This window comes from Channa argus, chromosome 9 (assembly GCF_033026475.1).
Source record: "Channa argus isolate prfri chromosome 9, Channa argus male v1.0, whole genome shotgun sequence".
NCBI lineage: Eukaryota > Metazoa > Chordata > Actinopteri > Anabantiformes > Channidae > Channa > Channa argus.
Genome location: NC_090205.1, coordinates 1,774,687 through 1,799,671, shown reverse-complemented (window position 1 = coordinate 1,799,671; position 24,985 = coordinate 1,774,687).

Sequence of the window (24,985 nt, the reverse complement as noted above, 5' to 3'; positions counted from 1 at the left end):
TAATAATTCAGTGGCTTGTGGTCAACTTCTTCTTTTCCTTTCGGCTGCTCCCTTTCAGGAGTCGCCACAGCGAATCATGTGCCTCCATCTAAGTCTGTCCTCTGCATCCTCTTTTCTAATGCCAACTAACTTTATGTCTTCCCTCACTACATCCATAAATCTCCTCTTTGGTCTTCCTCTAGACTTCCTACCTGGAATCTCCAACCTCAGCATCCTTCGACCGATATATTCACAGTTTCTCCTCTGAACATGTCCAAACCACCTCAATCTGGCCTCTCTGACTTTATCTCCAACACATCTAACATGAGCTGTACCTCTGATGTCCTCATTCCTGATCCTGTCCATCCTCGTCACTCCCAAAGAGAACCTCAAGTTCTTATGCTCTGCTACCTCCAGCTCTGCCTCCTGTCTTTTCTTCAGTGCCACTGTCTCTAAGCCGAAAGACATTGCTTGTCTCACTACCGTCTCAAGACGGTGGCTTCCTTTCATTCTTGCTGATACCCTTTTGTCACACAACACACCTGACACTTATCACCACCCGTTCTAACCTGCTTACATTCATCTCTCTCACCAGTACACTTCTCCTCCAGTCCTCAGCATCCTCTCACTGTCCAAGATCTTGTTAAACAGACTAGTCAGAAACTCTATTGCTCTATTACTCCTAGACACTTCCATACCTCCACAGGTATGTCATCAGGACCAACTGCCTTTCCACTCTTCATCCTCTTCAACATCCTCCTCACTTCACTCTTACTAATCTTTGCTATTTCCTGCTCCACACCAGTCACCTCTTCTACTCTTCGTTCCCTTTCATCTTCCTCATTCATCAACTCTTCAAAGTTCTCCTTCCATCTTCCATCACACTCCTTGAACCTGTCAATACATTTCCATCCTTATCTTTAATCACACTAACCTGCTGCATATCCTTCCCATCTCTATCTCTTTGTCTGGCCAACCTGTACAAATGCACCTCTCCCTTCTCAGTGTCCCACTTCTTCTTAGCTAACCTCTTTCTCTGTATACACTCTTGAACTTCCTTGTTCCACCACCAAGTCTCCTTGTCCACTTTCCTCTTTCCAGATGACACACCGAGTACCCTCCTACCTGTCTCCCTGATCAAATTAGCTGTAGTGGTCCAGTCATCTGGAAGCACCTCCAAACCACCCAGAGTCTGTCTCAGCTCCTCCCTGAAAACTACAAGACATTCTTCCTTTTTCAACTTCCACCACTCTGCTCTGCCTTTGTCCTCTTCATCTTCCTAACCACCAGCATCATTTTACACACCACCATCCTGTGTTGTCTGGCTACACTTTCCCCTACCAACACTTTACAGTCACTGATCTCTTTCACATTACAACGTCTACACAAGATGTCGTCCACCTGAGTGCTTCTACCTCCGCTCTTATACGTCACCCTATGTTCCTGCCTCTTCTGGAAGAAAGTGTTCACTACAGCCATTTCCATCCTCTTTGCAAAGTCTACCACCATCTGACCTGCGTTCCTGTCCTGAAGACCAAACCTGCCCATCACATTCTCATCACCTCTGTTCCCTTCACCTACATGTCCATTGAAATCTGCCCCATCACCACTCCCTCACCTCTGGAGAGTCTCTGCATCACCTCATCTAACTCACTCCAGAATTTCTTCTTCTCTTCTATCTCACATCCTACCTGTGGGCCACTCACAACATTGAACATTAGCCCTTCAACTTCCAGCTTCAGACTCATCAACCTGTCTGATATTGTTTTCACCTCTAGAACATTCCTCACCAACTCCTCTTTCAGGATGACTCCTACTCCATTTCTCTTCCTATCTGACCCATGGTAGAACAACTTGAACCCTGCTCTAAAAGCTTCTAGCCTTGCTACCTTTCCACCTGGTCTCCTGGACACACAGTATGTCCACCTTCCTTCTCTGCATCATGTCAATGAACTCTCTAGCCTTCCCTGTCATAGTCCCAACATTCCAAGTCCCTACTGTCAGTCCTACATTCTTAGCTTTACTCTTCTCTCTCTGCCTACGAACACACCTTCCTCCTCTCCTTCCTCGTCTTCGACCAACAGTAGTCCAATTTCCACCGGTACCCTGTAGGTCAACAGCACCGATGGCGGTCGTTGTTAACCCGGGCCCCGACCGATCCGGTATGGAAGTCATTGTCACGATTCGCATGTGTTTTACGTTGGATGCCCTTCCTGCCACAACTCTCTGCATTTGTCCAGACTTGGGACTGGCACAAGAAGACACTGGCTTGAGCTCTCTTGCGGTTGCATTGGCTTGTGGTCAACACACCGTGTTTTTTCTTTATCATATGCAGAGAAGGGTGTCTTATGAGGACTTTATAGTCAAATATGGATCATATCTGATGGGTAATGATGCCATGGTTTGTAAATTACACAAAATCCGACCTGGTATTTGTCAAAAATATGACTATGCCTGTGTTCAATGTGTAAAACCTCACATGTGAATGATTGTTTCATAGTGTCATCACTTGTTGTATTTAGAGTTTAGTATGTATATTTGATTTTGTTATTGCCACGTTAGTTTATTGGAACTGTTGTATTTGTTGATGATAATAAAGTCAACAAAACAAACATATTGTGTTAACAAAGATTCGTTATTCACACATTATATACTTATACGAAATGTTAAAATGCAATAGTTACAGCTCTAAAATCACAATGAAGACAAAATATATGTATTAGATAAAATAAGAAATGTCAAGAAATGTGAGAAATGTCAAAACATAAACATCAAGTGTACATAAACACTATTAGATGAGAAATAATAAAAAAATACACACATATATACATTAGAAATAGGTCACAATAAACATGTTGAAAAAGAGACATATATTACATTATATATTAAGGAACAGTTTATTGCAGCTTTGAACAGCTTTGTTCACTTTGATATTGATAGGGTCTAGTCTTATGCCCTCTTTTTCAAATAAGTCATCAATGTATTTTTGCCGCGCTGCGTCATCATTCACATGTCCTGGGTAGTCCGAGGCTTCTTGTTTACACTTCAGAAAGGTCTTGACAATTTCCCTAAACAGTGTGTCTATCTGCTGAGGAAAGTGCCAAACCTCATCGATGCTTGCTACATGATCACTACGTAGCCTTTTTCATCAGCCTTTTGAAGCTCAAAAGTCACCCACACACCTGACAACTGTCTCTCACTGTTTCCGTGACAACACCTGCTAGTCTGATTCAGGACATCAGCACACGTCCTGCAAAGCGGAAACATCAGCATCTTGTGGGCTCTGTAGGGAAGGACAGGGTGGTACAATCCACGTGGTGGGAGCATTTCACAAATCCAAAATATTCATCAATGGAATCAAAATCCCTAAAGATAATCTGAGGGTGTCCTACAGGATATGGCTTTCGGGCCAGCAAAGTCTGGTACAGACTTGTAAAGTCATAATACCTGATTTTCTCGCCCTCTTCAGCTTTGTGATAAAACTTCATGGCATTCGTGCGTCCACCAAACAATGCTTTTCATTTTGTATCTGCACGATCAGCAAACTCACTTCCAATATTCAAAAAACTGTTAAAAACAGAACTCTTCCACATCTTCCTATGCACTTGAATCTATATATTTCAAAAAACATCCTTTCTGTTCGTTCTTGCACTTGCATCTGGGTAAAGGTAAACACTTAGGACACAATAGGACTTTGCTTTGATGTTTTTCTCCTTTAGATTTTTACTGCATTGTACCTCACGTGTAAGTTGCTTTGGATAATAGCATCTGCTAAACGACTACATGTAAATACAAATATAACTGTGTATCCTGCCATAAATTCTTGCACTCTGATGTTTGTTTTTTCAAGCCTCTCCCATTCACATTTCCACATTACAACAACACGCACCTTGAGTCGTGTCCTCAAGGCCACAAGCTTCTCATTAAATTGATGTTAGAGCACACTATTTGGAATCTTACTCTGCATTGTTTGTACACTTCATGCAACTATGAAATATACACCCTGCAAATTCATAACACACGTTTGACCGGGTGTGATAACCATCCACATAGTAAGGTCTAAACTGTTGATCACTGTGATTTACAGCGTGTCTGACCTCTATTCTTTGCACATGCGTCACATACTCCAGCCACTGTATGGAGACACTCAAATATGTTTTATGCTGGTCTGTGTAGGCTCCCTCATATGTCAGAGCTACGGTGTCTTTGGGTAGAAAGTGTGTCTTAAACACCCCCATGCAGCTGGATGCCAGCGTGGTGAAGTTAAATGGATCCAGTTCTGTACACTTGATAAAAGTGTCACGATAGATCAAACATGTCTGATCCAACACTTCCACATCATTCACACCATAGACTCTCAGCTCTTTTTGAAAGTCAAACATCTCATCCCTGATTTGTAACACTCCATGAAGCTTTTCTTTTCTCTCTCATTCATCCTGTCGTAGCCCTAAAAACTGACATCTGGATATGAGCCCACATACTTTTTGTTTTCACTAGTGTTACATTTATGAGGGAAATTACCTTTTGCAAGTTTATGACTAACCCCTAGTGATTCAGGCGTTTTGAATAAACTCATTGGCAGAAAACTGAAACTATCGATCAGCTGCTGTTTGTAAGCAGCATTATTAAGACTCTGTTCCCTCTCGTGGTCAGAGTGGGTGTGATACCCTGTTTGACCAGATGTTCCACCACAATGTAAGAATCAAATCCTGAGGCATTGTGCGCAATAAATGTAAAACCTTTGTATTTAGGACACATGTAGCTCTCTAAAAAAATCTTTACACACTTAAGACCAGCAGCACACCATTTGTTCCCCTCATAATCCATAGCACACACAAAGTTAGGCTCGTGTCTACCATCGTGAATTCTAGTTTCATAAAAGTCATAAAAGATGTAGGTGCTCTGAGACTTTTTTTTTTAATAAGCTGTATGAAGCAGCTATGCAGGTCGTCTCCACTAAGCTTTTCCTGACAGTGCACACATTTAGCATGTTGACAGATATGCCCCCCATTTCTTACTTTCTGTCGTGGGGGTCGTGTTGTTTGTGTCTTTGATAGCTCTAACTAGATTTGCAGATGCGCTTACAGTCTAAGTGGTAGTGGTGACCGTGTAAATAGAGCCACACTGTCTGAGGGTGAGGGGTGTCATTGGTCTGGAATAAGTCAAATTTTTTTACGTGATTATGATGGAACATATAATTTTAATCCTCATTAATAACCCGCATTTTTCAAACTTAGAAATATCTTCTAGAGTCACCTTATGTGTGCTGTCAAACCCCACATCGTATCTTTTTTGCAATTGCCCATTGTTCTGGTGGGCTCTGTGTGGGAAATAGATAAAATGCCAGACACTGTGAAAAGTTGTTTTTAATGGTAGGATCTCTGGGTGTGAAGATAAAACATGTTTTCTTCCTAATTACATCATCATATGGGATGTTTCCAAACTTTAGACGAGCACTGCCACCTCCGATTTTATTACGAGCTACGGTAACAACAAATTCCAACTCATTGTCAGTCAGTGGTGTCATTACTCTGCATCACCTGGGCAATATGTTCCAGAAACATGTCAGCATTATACTGATCATTGGCATGTAAAGCAGTTTGAACATCACTCACCAGTGAAGGACCTGTCAACACTACATTTAAACAACTATCTGCTGGTGAATATCTGTTAACATGTTTCTAATCCTATTTGGTTCATTCTGCAGGTTAGTCCACATGCTGACCCAACTCCACAGAATTACATGTTGAGATCTCTTTAATGTTTGTTATTATTTATTTATTTTAACTGAGCGATATTTGCTTCGTCATGGTTTGCAAACATCATGCAAAACATCGGTCAGTAAATCTTGATAAATCCTGCTCCGATTGAACAGCCACTCCATCACCACAGTGATATCAGAGTCATTGCCTGGCGGCTTATTAGGCATATTTAACTCAGCCTCTGTGTGCCACTCTGCTATGGTAGCAGGCTTATCTTCATCATCATCATCATTGCTGACGGAGTAGACACGCGCAATGGCCCCTCCCGGTGATTAGAATATTTTTTTTCTCGTGGGGCCATGACCTTGACTGTTGATGACTACTTATTAGATCTACTCCCCCTCCCCGGACAATATGTAAAGATGTGTCTTGTGGTCACATGTAAGGTCATTAATGCATCTAGCGTGTTGGTGTATAGAGTAAGTGATATTTTTATTTACTTCACGCTGCCCCTGAATGGACTGATTTAGGGTGCTAACAGCTGACCAGTTGCACATTAATACGCTCTTTTAAATTGAGCCAGGGATCTAGATAGCGTAAAAGATTTAAGTACAGTATGTATGTCAGGGTTTATAATATCCACATGTATTGTATCATCACCATCAGCATCATGGTTGTCATCACAAGGGTCAGAAGCAGCTATATCAACTGTCTGAACAGCCGCATCTGTCACCCCCGGTTTACACAGAATCCCTTACTCACACACACTAGTTTCCCGGTTTGACTGAAGACCCGGCTCCTCACTATCAACGTGATTGAGAACAACAGTTTTCAATACATGCCAATCTCTTCCAGCTGGTACTCACAGTCTGGTGTCAGGTTTTGGAGATCGATGTGGTCAGAGTGGTCCGTTCCTAGTTCGTCGACCTCCGCGATTGTGAATGCTGTGTCAACATGTAGATCTGTAAAGTTTATTGTTGGTAATTCATCTTTCTGTAGGGTTCCTGATGAAAACGACCATACAGCAACTGCCAGAGTCCTCTCCAAGCGGGTGTAAAGGATGCAAGATTATGTGCATTTAGAAATCACATCATCTTGCATCATGCCTGCTCATTTTAGCACTGGGGGCTGTGCCCCAGTGTTGATGACTTTCTGATTTTAAAAAGACAACAACACTCACCTGCAATATATATTTTCCAAAGGTTTTAATAATGCAAGGAGATAAAAAATAGCTAGGATATTACCTGGCTACTTCTTAAAACTATATAGGCACTTAAAGGAGGAGTTCCCTTGTGCTAAGATGTAGAAAGATTTTATTGGAGGGATCCTCGAACACTGACTGTTACTGACAGGTGAAATAGACACATGAACCACCACGTGCGCAACCACAGGGAGAAGGGTTAGGGTTAGTCCACATAACACACCCATCGCTGTTAGGGTGGGGAACAAACGGACGGCACTAAAAACTCACGTGCTCTTCTACCAGTATTACACTACCCACGATTTTTGTCTGTTTACAATCCATTGAGAAATCCTAAAGGTATTACTTCACTGATCAACGAAGCAAAAGCATGATAGAGACACAGTGCCACCCAGAGGAAATATTGTTCATCACATTACTATCAAAAAGTAAAACTACTCGACTAATGTAATATTTGAACTAGTTGTTATAATTTGAGATGTTTTCCTAATATGATGCTATCACATGACCTAAGGCAGACGTTAACTGTGCACTATGATACGCTAATTGTTGACCTTTTCCTCATGATTTTGACTAGTGAGAGCGACCATCACTGCTGAAACCTGGAGAATAATTACACACATATATGTGCTGCTTTAATGTCACTGGATGATTTCAGATTCTGGAACTATTAATGATTCCTGGTTTATCTCCCTGCTGATAAGATTCTGAGGCATTCAAAGGGCACATGAGATGTACTAGGTCTACCATGGGGTCTTCTATCAGCTGGAAGTGCCTGGAAGACCTTCAACAGGAGGTGCCCAGGAGGTATTCTTATTACATGCGCAAACCACCTTAACTGGAACCTTTCAATGCGAAAGTGCAGATATTTTACTCAGGTTTTACTATGGTATTCTTTTGGTCACAACCCAAAGCTCATGATCATAGATGAAGGTTGGATTATGAGATTGGTGCTGCATCAGTGGTAATGCAGATGGAATGAACCATTAAGTTGAAAAAGGAGCTGAGGAAGGCAAAGCTCTCAATTTACCAGTCAATCTATGTTCCATTTACCCTCATTTCTGAACAAGCTGCAGTGCCTCATTCCCACCTTAGAAAGACAATTGAATTTTTTCTTGCAGAAAACTATGGCCTCAGACCTGGAGGTGCTGACCCACATGCCAGCCATCCTAGTGCATGCTGAAGTCACGTTCTGATAAAGCCAAAAAGTAGAGAAAATATTCTGTGGTCCTCAAACCAGACACTCTCTTCCCACCGGCTGCCTAGAAATCCTGTCCATGAATATCAAAACTGGGATCAGTAATGAAGGGCATCCCTGATGTAGGCCCACACCAACTAGGCATGTTGTGAGTATAAAAACACTACTCTTACTGCGTTTGTACATGGAGCAGATAGTTCATAATGATGGCCCCTGAACCCTAAACTCTCACAATTTCCCCCACAGAACCCTCAGAGGAACACGGTCATAAGCCTTCTCCATGTCCACAAAACATTTGCATTTACATTTAGTCATTCAGACTGATGACAGAAACTGCATGACGTCATCAGCGCTTTATAAAACGGCTCATCCTGACATTGTTTTCTTTGTTGCTGGCGACTTCAACCAGTGTAGTTTATGGACTGTATTCCCCAAATACCACCAGCATGTGGACATTACCACCCGTGATAAAAACATTGGATCATGTTTACAGCAACATACGTGGTGCATACAGGGCTGCACCCCACCACTCAGACCACATCTCTTTGTTCCTGTACCCTGCTTACAGACAAATACTGAAACAAACACACCCTGTCACCAAACAGGTTAAACTCTGGAGCCCTGAGACTGAGAGCACCCTGCAGGACTGTTTTGTTCTGACAGACTGGGATGTGTTTAAAGCTGCAGCCATTCAATTCAATTCAGTTCAATTCAACTTTATTTATATAGCGCCAATTCACAACAAAGTCATCTCAGCACTTTACAGAATAAAGTCAAGATTATAAAGATATATAAAGAGAACCCAACAATTCCCCCTGGAGCAAGTCATAGGCAACAGTGGAGAGGAAAAACTCCCTTTAACGGAAGAAACCTCCAGCAGAACCAGGCTCAGGGTGGACGGCCATCTGCCTCGACCTGTTGGGGTGAGAGGAAAGGGGAGAGAGAAAAGAACAGAGCAACAAAAAGCAACAACAAAACATCGGGCAGATTGGTAGGATGATACCAAACGCCAACAGTCTGAGTTGCTGAAACGTGACTTCGTGTCATTTTTCAACTCACTGGAGAGTTTCCACGACAGACGGTTCTTCATTTCCAGCCCAATTCCCACGCTGGGTCGCGGTGTTGGCTGGTTCTCCAGACTCCTCAGCTTGCACACATGGCTTCAACCACAAGTCTCCGCACACGGACTCTTTTACGTAGACAATTTCAATCTTTTCTGGGATCGTCCTCAGTACTTCAAGCAAGATGGACTGCACCCGAACTTTCTGGGATCACGGATGTTGACTGAGAACATTGTCCACAGCATCTCAGTCTCCGGAGACTGACTGATCATTGAAAACACCTGTGGCTCTGATGTGCTCACCTCTCCTGCATCTTCCACTCCAACACCCGACAACATCCACAGGTATAAACAGCCCGAGATATTTATAGAATCTGACGTTACCAACAGACAAAATGCAGCTGTTATGGATTCTAATTTTTCACCAAGGGAATATTATTATTTTGCTGAATGCTATGATCTTAACCACACTGCTCTTTGCCCCATAGAGACTATGTCTGCTCCACGACCACCTAAACTTTTTAAACCAAAAATGAACACAAGGGGAGTTAATCATAAAAACCTAATACAAGTTAAGACTACTGCTCATACTGAACCAAAACCCAAAACTTTCAAATGTGGATTATTAAATATCAGATCTTTCTCTTCTAAATCTCTGTTAGTAAATGACTTGATAAATGATCATCAAATTGATTTATTTTGTCTCACTGAAACCTGGTTGCAGCAGGAAGAATATGTCAGTTTAAATGAGTCAACCCCCCAAAGTCATATTAATTATCATGTTCCTAGAAGCACAGGCTGAGGTGGAGGAGTAGCAGCAATATTTCACTCTAGCTTATCAATAATTCCTAGACCTAAACATAGTTATAACTCATTTGAGAGCCTTACTCTTAGCCTTTCACACGCAAACTGGAAAACTCAAAAACCACTATTATTTGTTATCGTGTACCGTCCTCCAGTCCCCTATTCAGAGTTTTTGATTGAGTTTTCTGATTTTCTATCTGATTTAGTGCTTAGTACAGATAAAGTCATTATAGTGGGGGACTTTAACATTCATGTAGATGCTGACAGTAACTGCCTGAGCACTGCGTTTAATTCATTATTAGATTCAATTGTTTTTTCCCAAAATGTAAATAAACCCACTCACTGTTTTAGTCACACGTTAGACCTTGTCCTTACGTATGGAATTGAAGCGGATAATTTAACCATATTTCCTCACAACTCTCTTCTGTCTGACCATTTTTTAATAACATTTGAATTTACAATAACCGACTATACAGCAGTTAGGAAAAAATTCCACTACAGCAGATGTTTATCTGAAAATGCTGTGAATACATTTAAAGAAATTATTTCTTCATCTTTTTCACCACCATGTGTCAATACTATGGTGAGTAGCCATCTTACTCCTGTGCAAATTGATTATTTAGTTGACGATTCCGCCGCCTCACTGCGTAGTATACTAGATACAGTTGCCCCTCTAAAAAAGAAGGCAGTGAATCAGAGGAGCCGACCTCCATGGTACAATTCACAAATGCACAGCTTAAAGCAGGCGTCACGAAAATTAGAGAGGAAGTGGCGTTCCACTAATTTAGAAGAATCCCGGTTAGCCTGGAAAAACAGTTTAAAAATGTACAAAAAAGCTCTTTGTGATGCCAGAACAGCATATTATTCCGCACTAATAGAGGAAAACAAGAACAACCCCCGGTTTCTGTTCAGCACTGTAGCCAGGCTGACTAAGAGCCATAGTTCTGCTGAGCCTAGTTTTCCCTTAACTTTGAGCAGCAATGATTTTATGACTTTCTTTACTAGTAAAATTGTAGCGATTAGGGAAAAGATTCACCAGATCCTCCCTACAAATATTACGGCTAAATCTTCATGTACAACAGCTATAGAATCCTCAATAAGGCCCCAATCCATCTTAGACTGTTTTTCACCCATAGATCTCACTGAGCTAAGTTCAACTATCGCCTCCTCAAAACTAACAACATGTCTTTTAGACCCTGTTCCAACCAAATTGCTTAAAGCTGTTCTACCTTTAATAGACACTTTCATATTAGATTTGATTAACCTATCTTTAGAAACTGGCTATGTACCAAAGGCCTATAAAGTTGCTGCAATCAAACCATTACTGAAAAAACCTTGTCTTGATCCAGGTGATTTAGCCAACTATAGACCAATATCAAATCTCCCGTTTATTTCTAAAATCCTTGAAAAAGTAGTTGCAAAACAATTATGTGATCACCTTTACAGGAATAATTTGTATGAAGACTTTCAGTCAGGATATAGAGCTCATCACAGTACAGAAACAGCACTGGTAAAAGTCTCCAATGATCTTCTCCTGGCTTCAGATAATGGACTTGTGTCTGTACTCGTCTTACTAGACCTTAGTGCCGCATTTGACACCATTGACCACAATATTTTATTACAGAGACTAGAACATGGATTTGGGATTAAAGGAACCACATTACATTGGTTTAAATCTTCTCTCTCAGACAGATTCCAACTTGTTCATGTTAATGATGACTCTTCTTTATGCACCAAAGTCAGCTATGGAGTTCCACAGGGCTCTGTGTTAGGACCAATACTTTTTAATCTGTACATGTCACCTTTAGGCAAAATTATTAGGAAACATTCCATAAACGTCCACTGCTATGCAGATGATACCCAGCTCTATTTATCTGTGAAACCAGAAGATTCTAACCAATTAGTCAAACTTGAAGCATGTCTAAAAGACATAAAGACCTGGATGTCCTACAATTTCCTACTTCTAAATTCAGACAAAACTGAAATCCTCCTCTTTGGGCCTAAAAACATGAGAAATATGCTGTCTAACAATATAGTTACTTTAGATGACATAACTTTGGCCTCTAGTACTCCGGTGAGGAAACTTGGAGTTATCTTTGACCCAGATTTGGCGTTTACGTCACATATAAGACAAATCTCTAGAACAGCCTTCTTCCACCTACGGAACATTGCTAAAATTAGAAGCATCCTGTGTCAAAGTGATGCCGAAAAACTGGTCCATGCGTTTGTTACTTCTAGGTTGGACTACTGTAATTCCCTACTTCTGGGGTGTCCTAATAACTCTCTAAAAAGCCTTCAATTAATCCAAAATGCTGCAGCAAGAGTGCTGACTGGATTAGGAAAGAGAGATCATATTTCACCTTCACTAGCTTCTCTTCATTGGCTTCCCATAAAATTTAGAATAGAGTTCAAAACCCTGCTTCTTACATACAAAGCCCTTAATGGTCAAGCTCCATCATATTTAAAAGATCTCATAGTCCTGTATCGCCCGATTAGACCACTTCGATTCCAAAATACTGGCCTACTTGTGGTTCCCAGAGTTTGCAAAAGTAGAATGGGAGGCAGAGCCTTTAGCTATCAAGCTCCTCTCCTGTGGAACCAGCTTCCAATCCAAATTCGGGGAGCAGACACCCTCTCTACTTTTAAGACTAGGCTTAAAACTTTCCTTTTTGATAAAGCTTATAGTTAATAATCCTCACTCAACCCTAACTAGCATTTCTCTATACATTTATTTGTCACCACTGTATGCCATTAATTCTGTGTCCTACAACCTGTACAATGCTTTGTTGTTGCTTTTTTTTGTTGTTGTTGCTTTTTGTTGTTGTTTTGTTGTTGCTTTTCGTTGCTCTTTTCTTTTCTTTCTCCACTTTCCACTCACCCCAACCGGTCAAGGCAGATGGCCGCCCACCCTGAGCCTGGTTCTGCTGGAGGTTTCTCCCATTAAAGGGAGTTTTTCCTCTCCACTGTTGCCTAGGGCTTGCTCAAGGGGGATTTGTTTGGTTACTTCTACATACTTGTATAGTCTGGACTTTATTCTGTAAAGTGCCTTGAGATGACTTTGTTGTAAATTGGCGCTATATAAATAAAGTTGAATTGAATTGAATTGAATTTTTAACACGTCAAAAGGGGACCGGCCATTGTAGCAGCCCCTAAAAGGGTGGTTTGTGGACTTCAGCTCTGCTTTCAATACAATAATTCCAGCTCTGCTCCAAGACAAAATCTCAAGGCTGCATGTGCCTGACTCCATGTGCAGGTCGATTACAGATTTCCTGACAGACGGCAGATGGCAGATCGTGAGGCTGGGGAAGCATGTCTGACTCAGTGACCATTAGCACTGGATCCCCCCAAGGGATCTCCTGTGTTATTCTCCCTGTAAACCAACAGCTGCACATCTGGACACCAGTCTGTCAAACTCCTGAACTTCGCAGATGACACCACCCTCATCGGCCTCATATCTGATGGAGACGAGTTGGCCTACAGGAGTGAAATGAACCGTCTGGTGTGGTGGTGCAGCATTAACATCTGGAGGTCAACACTCTCAAGTGGAGATGATAGGGGATTTCAGGACGGGCTCAATATCAGTTAATGCTTCCTTTAATTTTGTGTAGTTATGTGCTAATTTTTTTTCTTGAGGAACAAGGTCCAGAAACTGAATTCTCTTCTCCTCCATGCTGCTCAACTTAATGATTTCCCTTCTCCTGCTTACAGGTGTGCCTTCTTTATCTCCTTCATGGCCTTTGCCCTCAAGGTGGTGAAGGGATAAATTGTGTTGTTTTTCTATCTTCTTCCACATATTGCCTCTCTTTTTCAAATGTGCACAAACACTACAGCAGATTCTTACATGTGAACTATACGGATGATGTAAAATGAAGTGAAATGAAAGATGATGACAACAGACTGGGTGGTTTAATGAGGCCAATAATAGCCAAAATACTGCAAAATCTGCTTTTATGTTTTTAAGCTCTGCATAAGTACAGCACAAAGATTGGCTTCATAGTAAAATAATGACACAAAAATTATTTTAAAATATTATATAAAAACTACTAAAGCTGATGGTGTCTTACCCTGATTATTACCCAGGAATTGTATCAGATCTGTATCAATTATATCTTTTCTTCTGTTTTTTTTTTTTTGTGTTGTTCCAGTGCAAACAAACAATAAGCAGGTGAATGCCAAAACATTTACTGAGAGCATTAAGAAGTGTGCCAGTATTTTTGGCCATGACTATATACATTTTTTTAATGTATTTTTTGTACTTTTTCTCTTTTATTCCTTTGAAGTAAAAAATATTCTAACGATTAACAGGGCTGTCATTTGGCAAGAGGTGAGGTACACCCTGGACAGGTTACCAGAGCCTCAGAGGAGCAGAGAGACATTTACAAACAACTAACCATTCAAACTTACATTCACACCTAGGGGCAATTTTACAATCACCAATTAACCCAACAACTGTGGAAGGAAACTGAAGTACCTACACAAGCATGGGCAGAACATACAAACTCCACACAGAACGGCTGGTATCTAAAGTGCTTGAAACTGCTTCTCATTCACCCATTAACACAATCAAACACACACATACACACACTCACACTGCTATGAAGCTGGCCTATGTGGTTATACAAAGAGAAAAAAATTCTATATCAAGGACATGTTTTAGTACACTGCACTAGAAAAAAAGGAAATTAAAAAATACGAAAAAAAAAAAAATTACAAGAATGTTCTTTTTTCTAATGTGTGAAAAAAAACTGCTGAGTAAAATGTGAAAATTCGCTTGGTAAGATTTCTTTAAATGAGATGTGATAATTAGAAAAAGCTAATGTTAAAATTACCCAGAAAACCTCATTTAAAGCTATGCTTTACAAATATTTGCATAATAATTAGAAAAAAATGATTAGAATTTTTTTTTTTTTTTACTTAAAAGTGGCTTCTTTAAAAATATCAGCATCTCCATTTAGGATGCGTTTAACTTATTTTAAGTGAGTTTGAATTATTTATCTTATTTCAAGAAGATTTATGACTGTCTTCTTGAAATAAAATTGAAAAGTGTTTCTTAATTATTGTTAAGCTTAACTGAGTTTTCATTGACCTGTAAATATTGCATTTTGCATTTGTTAGTATAAGTTTATATTATCTTATTTTAAGCTCTACAATGCTGACAATCTACATAGGACATCATCTACTTTAACTAAAAATGAAAACAACCCTTTCATTAAAAGTTTAATTTCTATTTTTATTAGCAAACTTTGACAGCCTAGTACATTAGAAGGAGAATACATAGCAGGTTATAGCCAGGACAAAATATGCAACTCCTGTGTACAGAGGTCTCGCTTTACAGTAAGGCAAAAATAAATGATTGGATCTAAAAATCTGGTTAACGACTGCTTCTTAAGATCAAAATTGACTAATATACCTTGCCTTCGAATCAGGAATTAATGGTGGATTGTAGCAAACAAGATCGTGCTACACATCATCATCTACAGATATGACACTGAAGAAAGAAAATAAGATAATAACTGAATAATAGCAATAACAGATGAGAAAGAATGTAGAAAATAGCACGCAAACAACAACACACAAACAGGCAATAAAGATCCCCGAATGTCTAAAGTGACCCTAACAGATGGAACTATCATTGCCTACTTTTGGCCATTCAAACTGTGGGTTACAGCTATTGGTCAAGAAGTTTTTCAATTAGCCTGGTCCCACTTATAAGATGGTGTGAGGTCTTGCTCGTGGATTGTATGTATTGTATGACTGAAAGCAGAATAGCAAAATGTAGAGCATAATAGTATGCCATACAAAACAGAGCACCATCTTAAACCTCATCAAAGAAGTTACCAGCACATCTCCTACAGCCAGGAGGCAGTTGGAGGGCATTTCTTCAAGTAGGCACTGGTTTTGTTTTTTTTTTAGCTACAGTAAGATATAAAACAAATCTTTCTCTGGTCTATTGCGTTGACATTGAGAGCTACACATGAGCTACCGTAAATATGGCACCTACTGCTCTCCTGACCTAAATAGCACCAATTCACAACCCAAATGAAGTGCAGACTATAAAGATGTATAGAGAAAACCCAACAATTCCCCCTTGAACAAGCCCTAGGCAATAGTGGAGAGGAAAAACTCCCTTTAATGGCAGAAACCTCCAGCAGAACCAGGCTCAGGGTGGGCGACTATCTGCTTTGACCAGTTGGGGTGAGTGGAAAGTGAAGAGAGATAAGAAAACAGCAACAACAAAACAGGTTGGTAGAACCAGTAGCTGCACACTGGAAAACACACAGCTTCAAAGCCCAGTGACACCTCCAGAAAGGGACAGAGATAGGGGGACAGAGAAGGACAAAGACTACTACGGGAGAAAACACAGAGTTAATGTCATACAGTGGTGACAATTGTGGGGTGAGAGGAGAGGAGAGAGGGACAAGAGGAGGAAAGGAGCTCAGTGCATCGGGGGTGGGTCCCCCAGCAGTCTAAGCCTATAGCAGCATAACTATAACTATAAGCTTTATTAAAGAGGAAGGTTTTAAGCCTAGACTTAAAAGTAGAGAGGGTGTCTGCTTCCCGAATCTGAACTGGGAGCTGGTTCCACAGGAGAGGAGCTTGATACCTAAAGGCTCTACCTCCCATTCTACTTTTGGAAATTCTGGGAACCACAAGTAGACCTGCATTCTGAGAGCAAAGTGGTCTACTGGGATGATATGGTGCTATGAGGTCTTCTATATATGATGGAGCCTGACCAGTCAGAGCTTTATATGTAAGAAGCAGGGTTTTAAATTCTATTCTAGATTTAATGGGAAGCCAATGGAGAGAAGCTAGTGAAGGTGAAATATGATCTCTCTTGCTAGTTCCAGTCAGCACTCTTGCTGCAGCATTTTGGATTAATTGCAGGCTCTTTAGGGAGTTAGTGGGGCATCCTGAAAGTAGGGAATTACAGTAGTCCAACCTAGAGGTAACAAATGCATGGACCAGTTTTTCGGCATCACTTTGAGACAGGATCCTCCTAATTTTGGCAATGTTCCGTAGGTGGAAGAAGGCTGTTCTAGAGATTTGTTTTATATGTGAGTTAAAGGACAAATCCTGGTCAAAAATAACTCCAAGGTTCCTTGCAGTAGTACTGGAGGCCAGACTTATGCCATCTAGAGAAACGATATGGTTGGACATCATGTCTCTGAGATTTTTTGGCCCAAATACTATGACTTCAGTTTTATCTGAGTTTAGAAGTAAAAAATTGTGGGGTTTATGTCTTGTAGGCTTGAAGGTTTATTAACTGATTATTTTCATCTGGTTCCATAGATAAATATAGCTGGGTATCATCAGCATAAAAGTGGAAATTTATGGAGTGTTTTCTAATAATGTTGCCTAAAGGAGACATATATAAAGTAAAAAGTATTGGTCCTAACACAGAGCCTTGTGGAACTCCATAGTTAATCTTTGTGTGCATGGAGGATTCATCATTAACATGAACAAATTGAAATCTATCAGATAGATAAGATTTAAACCAACCTAGTGCAGTTCCTGTAATTCCAATTTCATGTTCCAGTCTCTGTAATAAAATGTTATGATCAATGGTATCAAATGCAGCACTAAGGTCTAACAGAACAAGTATAGAGATGAGTCCAGTATCTGAGGCCATGAGAAGATCGTTGGTGACTTTTACCAGTGCTGTTTCTGTACTGTGATGAACTCTAAATCCTGACTGAAAGTTTTCATACAAATTATTCCTATAAAGGTGATCACATAATTGTTTTGCGACTACTTTTTAAATTATTTTAGAAATAAAGGGGAGATTAGATATTGGTCTGTAATTGGCTAAAACACCTGGGTCAAGACAGGGTTTTTTAAGTAATGGTTTAATTACAGCTACCTTATAGGCCTGTGGTACATAGCCTGTTTCTAAAGATAGATTCATGATATCTAATATGAATGTATCTATTAAGGGCAAAGCTTCCTTGAGCAGCTTAGTTGGAATAGGGTCTAGCAGACAGGTTGTTGGTTTAGATGAGGTAATAATTGAAGTTAGCTCAGAGATCTATGGGTAAAAAGCAGTCTAACAGGGAGTGGGGCCTTATCGATGACTCTAGCACTGTTGAACATGAAGATCTATCTGTAATTTTTAGGGGGAGGATCTGGTGAATTCGTTCTCTAATAGCTACAATTTTATTCATAAAGAAGCTCATGAAGTCATTGCTGCTCAAAGTTAAGGGAATAGTAGGCTCAACAGAACTATGGCTCTTAGTCAGCCTGGCTACAGTGCTGAACAGAAACCGGGGGTTGTTCTTGTTTTCTTCTATTAATGATGAATAATATGCTGTTCTGGCAACACTGAGAGCTTTTTTGTACATTTTTAAACTATTTTTCCAGGCTAAATGAGATTCTTCTAACTTTCTGGAACGCCACTTCCTTTCTAACTTTCGTGTTTCCTGTTTTAAGTTGCGTGTTTGTGAACTATACCATGGAGATTGCCTCTGCTGGTTTACTGCCTTCTTTTTTAGAGGGGCAACACTATCGAGTATTGTACGTAGTGAGGCTGCAGAATTGTCAACAAGATAATCTACTTGTGCAGGAGACTAAAGGAGACTAAGGAGACTACTTCCCATTGTATTAACATATGGTGAAGCAAATGATGAAGAAATAATTTCTTTAAATTTGTTGACAGCTTTTTCACTTAAGCATCTGCTATAGTGGAATTTTTCCCTAACTGCTATATAGTCCGTTATTGTAAATTCAAATGTTATTAAAAAATGGTCAGACAGAAGAGAGTCGTGAGGAAATATGGTTAAATTATCCGCTTCAATTCCATACGTAAGGACAAGGTCTAACGTGTGACTAAAACAGTGAGTGGGTTTATTTACATTTTGGGAAAAAACAATTGAATCTAATAATGAATTAAACGCAGTGCTCAGGCAGTTACTGTCAGCATCTACATGAATGTTAAAGTCCCCCACTATAATGACTTTATCTGTACTAAGCACTAAATCAGATAGAAAATCAGAAAATTCAATCAAAAACTCTGAATAAGGGGCTGGAGGACGGTACACGATAACAAATAATAGTGGTTTTTGAGTTTTCCAGTTTGGGTGTGAAAGGCTAAGAGAAAGGCTCTCAAATGAGTTATAACTATGTTTAGGTCTAGGGTTTATTTATAAGCTACACTCGAGGACTCTTCCACAGCGTACAGGATTATGCTATGAGTATGTGTCTGGGAACATCAGCACTTGTGTCAGTAACATCGTGTCCAACATACAAATCAGGAAGTTTCCCAAGCAGAAGCCCTGGATAAACACTCAGGTACGTCACATGCTGTGTGCTCACTCTCTTGGATTAAGATCAGGCAATGAGACCGAGTACAAAGCTCCCGATGAATGGACTGAGAAAAGCCATCACAGCGGCCAAGAGGCAGTACAGAGAGAAGATGGACAGCTTCTATTCTACCGCTGACTTGGGACGGATGTGGCAAGGCCTGCAGCACATCACAGATTACAGGACCACCACCATCACCTCAACAGACAGCCTGCTGGAAGAGCTAGACACATTCTACACCCGCTTTGAGGCCCCCAGCTACACTGAAGAGAGGGGGCTCACACACACCTGGACCACCCAACCACCCTCCCCTTCAGGAGGGAGGTGGCCAGTCTGGTGTCATGGTGCAAAGACAACAACCTCACCTTCAACACGGACAAGAAGAAGGAGATGATAGCAAAGTCCTATCAGAAAAGTGTTTACATGTGCAAGAAAGAACAGAAAGGAAGTTTTGTTTGTTTTTGTATAGATATTGCTGACCTTGCAGAGTTTCGTAGCTCGTTCCACCAACGTGGTCTCACTGAGCCAAAGAGTTTTGGTTGGTGTCTTCTGTGCACTGTTAGGACCACCAGACGTAAATTTTTGGGAGACTGCAGCAGACGGGAAGGATTGTAGATTGTTCTACAGTTGGATCCTCCTGGATCCTCTTCCAGGGAGGCTGAGTAGTGTGATACCCTGATAATTGAAAAGCACTCTCAGGTCCACTTTTTATAAAACGGTTTTCACCAACCCAGTTTCCCAGTCCACGGGCACTGTACCCATCCTCCACGTGACACTGAACAGACATGTCAACCAAGACAGCCCGAAAATGTCCAGAGCCTTCATTATCTAAGGGCAAATCTCATATACACCTGAAGTCTTGTTGCTGAGCAGCTCTTTAACTACCTGTGAGGCCTCCACCAGCAATATTCAATGTTCATTCCAGTGACAGTAGTGAGTGATTGTCCCCACTAAGTCTGCGGTGGAATATGGTGGAAGAAAGACAGGACTGGTGTCCTTTAGTTAGAATTCCGATAATAATAATAAATCAATAACAAATTAAATAAATAAATAAATCATTGCCATCATTTTTGCTTGATTACATGCAGTTTGTTCCTGTGGCCTCAAGCTGTGAGTGTAACCTTTGTGTTAAACTGCCTCGATTTTTTTCTGTGTTGTCTGTTTTTAAGTAACGGATACTAAATAAATATAACACCTGTGAGGTGCAGTGATGCACATAATTAAACATCCCAGTGCTGTTGTACATATATCAGCACTCACTGAATGATGTTTGTCCAATCAAACTACTTGGTTGAAAGTAACTGTTGTATAACTTCAAAATATCATTATATATAACACAGTATTAACCCTAAAAAACATTTGTTATTATAATAAGCTGTGTTAATTTTCTGAAAACACTGAGCAGTTTGTCCTTCTGTCTTCTGGTTCGTCCTGACCTCCTCCCTCGTGTCTCTAGCTGTAGTCCTCCAGTGTTGGTGTCACTGTGGTGACTTCACGCTAAGTTCATGTTTCCACACTTACTGAAGTGATAGTCAAACACTTAAACCCTCTCAGTAGATACGTTTCACCAGTTTTTCCACACACAAATCCGACCACAGCAGGAAATGCAGTATTAATAACCTGATCAGCCACAATATTAATAGCACCTGCTGGTTTTAATTTACTTTGACCCTTTTATAAATAAATCATTGTACATGGTTTGCCATAATCAACATGACGTGCACTGTTAAAAATATGGTGTTTTCTTAGTGGAGTACTTTAATTTGAGTAAAAGATTTCAAGTGACATAGTAGTGAAGTATTTTATGTAACCAAAACTTCATCTTCTATTTGATTACAGAGTTTGTGTACTTCTACCACCTCTTTTCACAGTGTATCGCATTTTGCTGTGTCTGCAACTGTGTAGCCGCAGACTCCTCAGAGTGGACATACTGATTGTTTTTCTCAATTACATTATTAAGACCACCAGTAGACTTTCATCTGCATTTGAAGTAGGAAGTGAATTGAATTTCTTCTGTTGAAGCAGCATCATGAACTTTTCATTTCGTCTTACTGGTGTCTTGTTGTCTCTTGTAGTTTGGGTCTTTTCTGTCTTTCCTGTTCCATCTAAAAACCTGTGTCTTTAATTTTGGAATTTTTGTCCTTTCTGTGCCTCTAATTCTATCCCACTCAATCTGAATTATGCCACTGACAAACAAGTGATTGCACTTGTTGCCCTTTTTGAACAAGTCTATCTTTTTTGTATGAAACGAGTCTTTCTGCTCTCGTGCTCTGACGTGACATTTTCACAACAGTTTATTGGCCCTAACATTTGAAAAGTTGTACTAGCATTTTGAACATTTTCTTTTACAAATGAACTTTGTTCCAAAAAAACGTCATTCCTGAGACTGAAAGCAGTAATTTAAATTTCCTTTAAATTATCATTATTTACAGACATCACTAAAAATCTACAAAATATCTCCAAGGGCCCATTTTAGTTTAATATTTTTTATTGAAAAATATTCACTGTTTACATATAAATGTAAAACAATTTGACAGAACTGAGAACTGTATCTGTTCCTAAGTGTTGTTGCTGCTGGTCATCCCAGACATATTCAGGTTTGATCTTGATCTGCATAGACTCACATTGTTTGAAACATTCATGGAACATAAGTCTTTTGTTATGAACTGAAACAAAAAACACAGACGGCAGCAAGGAGTTGCTGGATCAACAGTGGATATAAAGTGTACACATCTCTGTTAAAATGCCAGGATTTTTAGATGTAAATAAAACTGACGAAGATGAATCACTTCAGACTTTTTTCTACCTACAATGTGGCCAATATTCTAGGCCAAATAAACTTTAACAGGGGTGTGTAAACTTTTTATATCGACTGTACAAATACAACACAATAACACAATGCTGCACAGCTGTTGCTTAGCAACCTTGGCCTTGCCAGTGTGTGACGTGGTAGCAAACAGCAGTCCATCTCAGTGTGCTAACATACAGTGGCAAGAAAAAGTACAACATGAATGTATTCATCATTGTTGTCATTTTCAAAGTTTACTTCTTATTTAGTTCTGTCTAATAAAAGTCACTATGTGGTGCTTGTGAAAACAGACACAGAGGAAAAAACGGTTTGTAACTAGAAGCTGAATGAGAAACAGGACAGACTCAGACTGGAAATACACAGTTCAGAAATCTGCAGCAGGAAGTGTGTGACAGGTTACTGATAATAAGCACCATCACTGGCAATAATGAAGCATCACTTCAATCAGGAGAAAATCCAACAGATTATCTGACAGTAACAACTTTAAGAACTGCACATTTTCACTGTTTGGATTTGTGAATTTACTCACTGCAGAACATGAACAAATGAATTTCTTTGTCCATAGAGCAGATCACATTTCAGTCACTGCACAGTCTCTGTTTACAGCATGTTGGTCTCACAGGAGCCAGGCTGCAGTATCTGAAGAGAGAAAATGAGTCTGATGGCTTTTCTAAACCAGGGGTAGAACAAGGCGTAGATCACAGGGTTCAGACAGGGGTTAATATACATCAGAACAGTTATTAAGGTTGCAACAGATGCAGTAACAGGTATATTCTGCAGAAACAAGAAAAATAAAAAGTAATATGGACAAAAACATATTAAGAACACAAGTAGAACAACACCCAGAGTCCTGGCTGCTTTCAGCTCAGATTTCTTAGTCATTACAGTCCCTGAATGCTGGAGTGTGACGGCTGCAACATGAGAGCGCATGGCACGAGCCTGAGACACAGCTGTCACAAACACTCTCATATACAGAATTATCATCACAGTGATTGGAGCAATAAATGACAAAACAATGTCAATAGTTATTTCAGTGTTGCCAAAATTAATAGAACATCCTCCGTAGCAGGACTTAAACCTACCTGGCTGAGCCAGATCATCTTTGTAACTCAGACCACTGTAGAGAAGACAACAGGTCCAACACATGCAAATCCACATTTTAACTCTTGTCACAGTGACTCTGGTGGAGTAATGCAGAGGGTCACAAATAGCCACATAGCGGTCGACTGATATAAGTAACATATCTCCTATTGAGGCATTGGTAAATAACGAGCATCCAAAATAATACAGAGAACATACGAGGTCACCAAGTAACCAACAGGGGGTTAATTCATGTGCCTGCAGAGGTGCTAACACAAGCCCAGAGAGAAAGTCTGACACAGCCAGAGAGATGAGGAGGAGGTTGGTGGGTGTGTGCAGCTGCCTGCAGGGAGACAAAGACATGTAATGTAATATCAGACATTAATGTAAAGTGATATGTCTTACATGTGGCACATCTGGACATTTAACATTCAAAAACAATGTCAGCAAACCACAAAATACATCTGGTGTCAAGATGTGAAGTTATTAACACACTAACTCTAAGTAACATTTTCACTTATAAAAAGAATCAATTGTAAGTTTTGCTGAGTTTATCTTTACCTGAAGTGGGAGACTGAAATGATGACGAGCAGGTTGAGGATCACACTGAACACAGAGAAGAAGTACAGCACATAGATCAGCGTAGCCTTAAACTGAGTGGCCTTTCGTTTCCTGCAGGAGGCATTGAGGAGTTGTGGAAAGCAGAGGTCCTCCATCCTCAGAGTTGTAGTCAGAAACTGCAGCTTCTCCTCCTCCTCTCTCTGTGAGACAACTGATATATTGTTTCTAACATAACCTTCATATCTCTCTCTCTCTCTCTCTCTCTCTCTTTCCTTCTTTTTCTCTCTCTCTCTGGCTAATTGCATCAAATTCATCACTAAGAAAATACAACATAGTAGTTTTTATCACAGTGTATTTAATACCTAAAATACCTAATACCAAAACGATGTTCTGCTACACACTGTTCTTTTTTTAATGCAGAGACACTTATTTTAGTGGCTATAGAGTAATTTTGAGTGCTTCACCTCTTATATGAACAGAACCTTGCAAAAGTATTTCTTTGAAAATTTCCACGTTTTGTCACATTACAACCACAAACATAAATGTGTTTTATTGGGAATATTATAAAATTAAAAACTGTATTCCGCCCCCATGAGTCAATACTTTGTAGAACCACCTTTCACTGCAATTACAGCTGCACGTCTTGTGGACTGTGTCTCTAGCAGCCCATACTGCTTTGCAAAATAGCTCAAGCTCAATCTGATTGGATGGAGAGCGTCTGAAAAGACATTTTCAAGTCTTGCCACAGATTCTCAATAGGATGTAGGTCTGCACTATGACTGGGTCATTCTAACACATGAATATGCTTTGATCTAAAACATTCCATTGTAGCTCTGGCTGTGTGTTTAGGGCCATTGACCTGCTGGAAGGTGAACTTCTTCCCCAGTCTCAAGTATTTTGCAGATTCACAAGTTTTTTTCTAAGATTGTCCTGCATGACGCTGCTTCTTCACTAATATTCTCTTTAACAAAACCCTGAGGGCCTCACAGAAAAGCTGTGTTTACTGGATTTTAGTTAGTGGTGTAAGGGGGCTGAATACAAATCCATATCACACTTTCCAGATGTTTATTTGTAATGTTATGCTCCTGGTCTAGGGGAACCTAGACATAACATGATGTGCTCCACCACTGCTTCCATTCCCAAGCAAAACCAGACCAAGTGTTCTAAACGGTAGCTATTTTATTTACTTCGGACGTGAGCAGTGCCCAAAACAACAACCAAAAACTCTAACACCATCTCTGTCTTACCTAAGCACCCAAATAAATACAAACTAAATGACAGGGTGCCTAACCTG